An 8,693-nucleotide genomic window follows, 5' to 3' on the forward strand; every position below is an offset into this window, starting at 1 on the left:
ACTCTGTCTTTGCAGATTTCAGCTCTTCCTGATGCTCTGATGCTCGTCTGCACTTGTAACTGATGGAAATTTACAGCATTTATTGGAGAATTGCAGTGGGAGGAGCTTCACTGATGATGTGACTGATGTGGGAGGAGCTTCACTGATGATGCAATTGGTGTGGGAGGAGCTGATCTGCCCAAAATCTAAAATATATCAGTTACTGAGTTTGTTTTTATACTAAATGACACTTCTATGCAGCAAATAAATGGCACTTCTAAAATATTATGATCCTTTGCAGAATGCATTTTTATAAATTGATTATATGTCCTTGAAACTTTCCATGAATGAGGTAAATTTATCTTCCAATTATTATTTTTAAAACATTATCGAATCTGAATCCAGGCACGAATCCCATTGTTGCCATATTTTGACTCAAGCTTTGAGATCGATATTTAGCCTATTTTACTAAAAACATTTTGAATTATTAATGGCCGTTCACACTAGACTTTTCCTTGCACTGACTTCCATTCATATGCATGTGAAAGTGGGACACCAGAAACACAAGCTCAAGTGAATAACCCTGTGAGAAATAACAATCCATTCATTATTTGTATTGCTAATCCTAACATTATTCTGTTTCTGCATTAACATACAGCTATATAGAAATAAAGAAAAGAATATAAATAATTATTCTGTTCTTCTGTATATTCTGTCGGGCTGTAAAACAGCACTGACACGGTCGGCTCAGATGGCGGCACGACCAAGTGCTCAGGAAGCTGGCAGAGGTGCTGGAGAAAAGTCAACAGGAGGCAAACAACCAGAGTCCATCAGAGAGCCGATGCAGGATCCACTTCATTAGGCAGGGGGAACACGCAATGCATACCAGCAAGAGACAACCCGTCAAGTTATTAACATCAGGGGCGGTGTGGACGATGGAAGTAGACTTGGGAAGGCAGCTCCAGGTCCCACAGGAGATATGCAGCACCACCCTAAGACCAGATGTGGTGCTGTGGTCTGCAGCTGTGAAGTCAGTAAAACTGATCGAGCTGACAGTGCCATGGGAGGAGGGACTGGAAGCTGCCTATGAGAGAAAGAAGGCAAAGTATGCAGATCTGGTTGCAGAGTGCAGGGAAAGTGGATGGAGTGTGAGGCTGTACCCGGTGGAGGTGGGAGCCAGAGGCTTTGTGGGCAGATCAACATCACGTCTGCTCAAGGACCTGGGACTACGGGGAGCCACACTGAGCAGATGCACCAAAGAGCACTCTGAGGAAGCTGAGAAAGCAAGCCACTGCCTCTGGCTGAAACGACGAGACAAGGCTTGGGGTAGTGTTGTCACGGTACCAATACCAGTGAAAATCCACGGTTCTCGGTACCAATTTCGGTACCAAAGCTTAATTTAGATTAAATTTACATATATTTAAGTGTATATCACAGTTACAAAGATGGAAACTGTAGTATTAAAAACACTTTACAATAAGATTCCATTTGTTAGAGAACATTAGATGAAATGACCTAACAATAAACAATAGTTATATACTGTCACCATTATTCTCCTTTAGGGGTTAATTTAAAAATACATTTTTAAAATCAAAAGTTAACATTATTTCTGTTAACATTATTTAATGCACAATGAATGAAGTGAACAAAGATGACCAATCAAGTGTTTGTATTAAATAATATTCACAAACATTAATTCATGTTGTAAAAATATATTGTTCACTCTGTGTTATGTTAGATAACGCATTAAATGATGTTAATGAATGGTATCTTATTGTAGCATTACCAAACTATACAGGAGATAAAATGTGTTTTATTTGACTTGACTGTACTTTTATTTAATCCAAAACTGCATTCATATTTAATTTTAAAAGGGCTTTTTAAACCTGCTAAGAGTTATCCAGCCAAGAATAAGACTAGAACTGCTTTTCTGACGGACTGATATTAAAGGATCATTGCGTAAGTTCTGAAATTTCTAACCGTTACTGACACCAGTGGCCGTTAGAGAAACTGCAGACAGTCTCATGCTCGTTCTCAGTGCGCACGCTCGTTTTTTTTTTAACTTAAGTTACGAGGAGTTTCCGTGGGTGTCTGGATTGTGCTGGAGGCTGGTCGCTTCTTTCCATCCGCAGAGTCCATTTGAAAACACTACCGATTGCCGCTGCTTACTAATAATGGCTGCCGTGCCGTACGGATGTAAGCCCAAGTAGACGAGAACGCGCATGACGTCACATTTTGTGAATTTTCGCGCCGAATCGGGCCTGAGTCCTCCACACACAATTGAGCCTACAGGCTGATAGAGGCAACCGTGGTGGACAGTCAAGGTGTCATTCTTTTTATTAGATCATGGTTGGCTCATACATGTACAAATGAAAACTCTATCTTAAAGATTTTTTTAAGTAAAGACCTACACATAGCCCCTTTAATGACGGCTTTTTATTTCTCATCTCCATAAACATATCTAGTAGTAAAGCTAATGAAAGGGCTAGAAATCAATTAATTCTTTGCTAATAGCCTACTTCCTCGTCATCATGGAGAGCGCAGTTCGCTCCACTTTCTCCTTTACACAAGCGCTTGTTCTCCCGTGGCGACTGTCGTTGCTATGCATCCATGAACATAGGTGCGCCACTTCTATTATGAGCACGCTTGCCGCGCGCCATTTGAAATAACGTATCTGCACGCGCAAAAACATCAGCACCACATCAGCAGCAGCACCGATCGCCATCAGCGCTTTTATGAAGAGGACGCAACTGCACGCGCTTCGGGCATGCACCCGCATTAAGTACCGGGTTTGAGAAAATGTTTAAAAAATGTTTAAATTTTTTTTTAAAAACGTTTAAAAACAATTTAGTACCGACTTGGTACCGAAGTACCGGGCCTTTTGACAACACTAGCTTGGGGTGTAACATCTAATTAGGTTTTGCTGCAGGGGGTGTCAGGGAGACGTCCCTGTTCACTGCCCTGCCACCATGAGACATTCTGGGTTAAGGGGCGAAACGTCAATGAGCGGTGGTCCCTAGCTGAAGACCCTGCAGCAAAACCGTGCGGTATGCGGACAGGTTTAGGCCTGCCTCAGAGAAGAGGACGCCTCTGCCATGCATAGTCCACCAAAGGCACCGTTGGAGGTGCGACAGGCCTATGGCCCAGCTAAAAGACCATCTCGCTGTAATGAATAAAGGATAGGCCCTACATGATAAAAGCCTGTAAAACTGCCCTACTGAAAGACAATACTGTTATTTCTCACACTATGACATGGATAAAACATCAATAACACAAAAAATGACACTCATCTTCCTCAACCACTACAGATTACAGCAGCATAATGTCCAGATCAATCTAAATATATAGTTTGATCTTATAATAACTACATTAATCACTACACAGTAAATTTGAAATCCGGAAATCAACACCAATATACTTAATTTCAACACTTTAAAAGTGTAAATATGGGAACAACCCTCAAAATGTTAGTTTGACACTTTCAAGAGTGTTGCCTCTCGCAACACCGACACAAGAGTTACAACATGAACACTAAGACGAGAGTAAAATATGAAGACCAATTCTGCATTACCTACTTTAAAGAACTGTAAAATACACTGACAAATCATGTAATTTGAAAAAAAAAAAAAATCACTTTGAAATAAACACTTCACTTTATATTACTCTTTCAAACCAATCCAGAAATTTTAATTGTAATGGTTTTTCTCAAAGCAGTCATTAAAATAATAACATTTTATATGTGCAGAAACTGAAAATGATCAGATAAAGATCACCACAAAGCACTATTGTTCCAAGAGTAAAACGCTATTCATATTTATTAGTATTGATTTAATGTCTCACGTGGCTCATTATAGGCTCAATGTAAAGCATTTAGCAGTATCTTTTCCTTTAATAAAAGCATTGCTATGTTTTTAAAATTAGTTTAATATTATAAAAATATTAAAATTGCAGCTTAATAACATTTAGATTTTTAAATCATTTTAATCAAACACTGGTGAAACAACCCCAATGTCTGTAATGGTGACTTGATAGCTAGGACTGTAACTGTAGCTAGTTGAGAATAGGTGACCACTGGTGCATCGGTAAGAATGCAATCGAATGCTCTAATGCTCTTCAATGGATTTATTGACAGCCAGCAGATGATTATCTGTCTTCGTGAGTGTACAGTATGTGTGGTTCTACAATAAACAATACAAAGAAAAATATCAGCATTAAACGACAGTGCTGACATGATGCAATAAAGCTAATAAATGGTAATTAGTACAACTTTCCCTTCAAGTAACTTTAACTGCTTATATCAAATAACCAAATAATACCAGATAACACACATTAGCTCCTTATTAAATTAAACAACAGCCTTTTACTGCAGGGTCTCAGTAACAGCAACTCAAAAAACATAGTTCTCTATTACACAACCATTGTAAACACTCCGATAATAACAATAAATCTCAGGTGAGTACACACATAAACACAATAGTAGTGTGTAACACTAGTAATACTATGCATTAGCATAATGCTAGCGAACTTTATGCTAACATACTGCATTGCAACTGAGTATCCCAGAATAGACAACACTCATAAAAATACTAAGGCACCAAAACACACATATGTAAACATTTACACCAGGGTACTCACATGTCTCTGAACGCACACATGCACAGATAACGACACAGACGACAACTATGCACTTCAGAAATATCTACGATGTGCTGCACGTGGTCACTCTCACTACTAACTCAAAACGAGACCTCAGTCAGCGCAAACAGATGTCCTTTCGGTGACCGCGAAACGAAAGCGCTGATTGGCTAATCCCCGTTACCCCGAACATAAATAGCAAGTCCTTCTTTACAATCCCTAGTGAAAAAAAGTATACTTTATTGTATTTGTAATATATTCCCTGTTTTAATAGTACATTGCAAATATACTAATAAAAAATTTACTATTTTTAAATATACAAAAAGTATATTAGCAGCATACTTTTGACTATTTTCACAATACAATTTTTAACACACTTAATTTAAAAATAATTGTAATTTAGTATATTTTCTAAAAAATATATTTTACAAAAATATACTTGAAGTGAAAGTTCTGTTTATTTTTTATAAGTATATTTTCTTAAATATATTTTATGAATATTTTTTAACTATGTGCTGAAAATGATCATTGTAACAATGCATTGAAAGTATACACTGTAAAAACTAAAGGAGCCTCAAATATCCTGTCGGATACTCAAGGAACTTCAAAATGTAATTTAGGTGCCTCTAAGATCTTTCTCCTATAGTAGGGTTACTGGAGGAGCATTGACAATCTTTGAGGTTCTTGCTGGAACTTATGGGATCCTTTAAGCACTTTGTATTTAGTTCAGAGGTTCTGGATTCACCATTTCATTACCACGAGACCTCAAAGTGCTTTGGGGGAAAATAGAGGAACTTGAATGCGATAAAAGGGTTATTGGAAGATCTTTTAACATTTAAGTGGTTCCTGGAAGATCTCTTATGTTAAAGCCAGCATCTGGAGGAACCCAATGGTTCAGTGAGGCCAGAATAAGATTATTATTATCCTATTATTATTATTATTATAGGCTACTTGTTTGATTCAGTATACATACCCAGGTTAAAAGACATACTATTAAATGTATTAAAAATGTACTTGAGCGTTTTTAGTAGGCCTACATTACAAATATAGCCTACTTTAATGCATTTTTTTTATACATTTAACAGAACGTATTTTCACCTGGGTTACATTTATTTAGTATAGGCCTATTTTATTGATTAATTTAAACCTTAAACAACAACACTAAATAATAATAATAATAATAATAATAATAATAATAATAATAATATGAAGAAGAAAAACCAGGAGGAGAAAAGTTTTATTCTGTCACGAAACGTCTGCTATTCCTCTGCTGTCGTCGCTTCAGTGATGGCTCTCCTCATCAAAGCTTCCGCCGTTTGTTCGGCTCTCCGTTACAAGGTTTGTAAACTCGCCAAATAAATATAAATACAGAGTGTACTCACTATCAAACACACACACATATATAAGCTAAATGTAGGCTATTATATTACCACGTTTTTACAGTGTTTACCACTTGTTATCTGGTATGAAGGTTTTGGCCGCGATGCTAACTACGTTGATCTAATGAACAAATGGAAATTACTGACTTATTGTCTTAGATTGATTTAGTCATTCAATTCAACATATTCTGTACAACTGTGTCTTCAAATTGCTGATATAGCCTATAATTTAGCTGATTCCTGTTGTCGTCATTGGCATTTGTTATGAATAACAAAAGCAGGTTAATACAGTTTGGTCTGTTTTTGTTTAGCGTTAGCCTAACTTAACGTTATTACAGGTGTCCTCTTTCTTTCAAATACCATTTTAAAGCCATTAACTGGTCAATAAATATTATGTTGTGAATAATCAGCTTTGTTATTTTGTTACTACCAGTACATTTCTAAAATAATCTGAACATTTCAGTGGCAACATTGAATTACAGTAATTTACCTGCACCACATGCAAGTACTTTATTACTATGAACTTTCTCTGTGAAATTGTATTGTTTGACTGTGTACTTGTGTTTTTTAATCAGTTATTCTCTGAAAATCTTCCCTCATGCTCTCAAATCTTATTAATGTTACTCAGAAAAATAATATCACAGGTTTGGTGCCAATAATGCTATGCATTTTTTCTTATATCTTTATCATTTGCATTTGAATGTAAGACATTTTAACTCTGAATTACAACTTCAAGTTTAGTCTTTTTCGACAAAAAAAAAAAGGAAAAATCTATTATATGGCTTCAGAAGACTTACAACACAACCCATAACACATGAGTTGTGAATTGATTATTTTTAGGATCTTTTCTGGGACATTTTGGAGCTTAACCATTTTTACATAAATTGTTGCATTGAATTGAACTAGACAAGTGTACATAAGAATGGTTTCATGAATGATTTATTTTTTTTCTGCTTGTGTTTCATGCAGTGAAAGCGGACGGTGACTGGGGTTGCATTATGCCTGAGATCTGCTTTTGGGTTCACAGACAGAAAGTCAAACAGGTTTGGAACGTCACAAGGCTGAGGAGATTATTTAAATTTCACAACTATCACATTAATAACCTTACTAACTGTAAATTTTGTACTTTGCAGGGATCTCAGTAAGCTGAAATAGCCTACAAGATTGAACATGAATAAAAATCCTCCTGTAGACCTGAAAATCACTGAAGTACCTGGACCATCCACCAGAAAAGAGGAAAAACAAACGGAAAACGAATCTGCTGTACCTTTTCACTTTTCTAACTCTTTAAGTATGATTCCTGTAACATGTCCCTTGTGAGGATTTTATTATTGATTGCATTTTATGTTGCAGCGAATAAAAGGTGCGGTAACATTTTTGAATTTTGTGAAATTACACAGGCAAAAAAGTCCATTGACCATTGTCAGCAGTGTAGCGGCGTAATGTATGAAGCACAGCTCACACAGGAGTCACTTTCAAGCAGCTTTCTGTTGGTGAAATCTAGCGAATTCCAGTGACTAACCTGATCCCATAGTGACATTTTTGACCAGAAACGAAATTGCTGATCATGTGGATTCTTATTGAAATGACTGGAATTCACCAGTGAACATTCACAGAACAACAGATAATTTTACTGCACCTTAATACTGTTTCCAGGTCGAACCCTCTACTCTATCTTGTTTCATGAGAATACTCAACAACCAATTCGTAACGGTCACCAGCTGGAGTGCCCTTGAGAGCAACCAGAGGGCACTCCACACCAGACTATCATATTTCACTCACAAACTACATTTCCCAGAACTCACTGCCCAGACTCATCAAAACTCATTATCACATTCACCTGTGTCTTGTTATCTTGTTTAGTTCACCCCATATAAGCCTGGTTCACCCCTTCACTCACTGCAAAGTTTTGTATGTTGTTGCACTGCACTTCTGAGCGTTTTCCCTGGTTTCATGTCTCTTGGTTTTTGGATTTCTTGCCTGTTCCGTGGATTACTCTCTTGCCTCTGCCCCCTGCCTGTTTTGTTTGTTTGTTTGGACTGTCTACTTGTGTTTTGACCCTTTGCCTGTTTATTGGATTTCATCTTTGGATTACCCCTTAATAAAGCTGCATTTGGATCCTCAACCTTTGTGTCTCGGAGCAGTCGTAACACATTTATTAACACTGTTGATTCAAGTCACATATTTATTGTAATGACCCTGACAAGTGCATTCAGCTTTGGGGAAGAAAGTATATTTTTACTCAAAAATAATATATTTATGGTATATTTCTTGTTTGTTTGGAAGACACTCTTAATTAATTTGTAATGTACTTGTAATATAAAAAAGTATGCTTTAATAGCACTAATCAAGCATGAAAATACGCATGTACTTAAAGTGTGCTAAGTATACTTAAAATTGTCTCGATTTAGCATCAAAAAGTACACTAAATACACTTAAAAGTTATACTTTAATATAATTTAATTATAATTAAAATACACTTAGTACAAAAAAATTATCCAAAATAGCACACTTCAAGTTAACTAATTATTAACACACTTGAAGTATACTGACAATTAGTCTGGCTGCAAGTATACTTAGCATACTTTTTTTCACTAGGGATGTCTATGATGTTAACAATATTTGAAGTCAAATTTTGGTTCGTTCTAAAATGATCAGGGATATGCAACTTTAGGTAATAATTATAAATAAATAAATTAC

General features: G+C 36.4%; 1 protein-coding gene across 1 annotated transcript in view; it reads right to left on the minus strand.

Moving 5' to 3' along the window:
• LOC311074856 (uncharacterized protein) overlaps positions 1 to 4,716 on the minus strand; it is a 63,623-nt gene extending 58,907 nt beyond the window's left edge. Inside the window, exon 1 of the mRNA XM_084101782.1 lies at positions 4,615 to 4,716. The gene's annotated coding sequence lies outside the window, so the exon portion shown is untranslated. The remainder of the gene's footprint in view (positions 1 to 4,614) is intronic.
• Positions 4,717 to 8,693: the final 3,977 nt, after the last annotated feature.

Source organism: Abramis brama (genome assembly GCF_963993115.1).
Source record: "Abramis brama genome assembly, chromosome: 1".
Lineage (NCBI taxonomy): Eukaryota > Metazoa > Chordata > Actinopteri > Cypriniformes > Leuciscidae > Abramis > Abramis brama.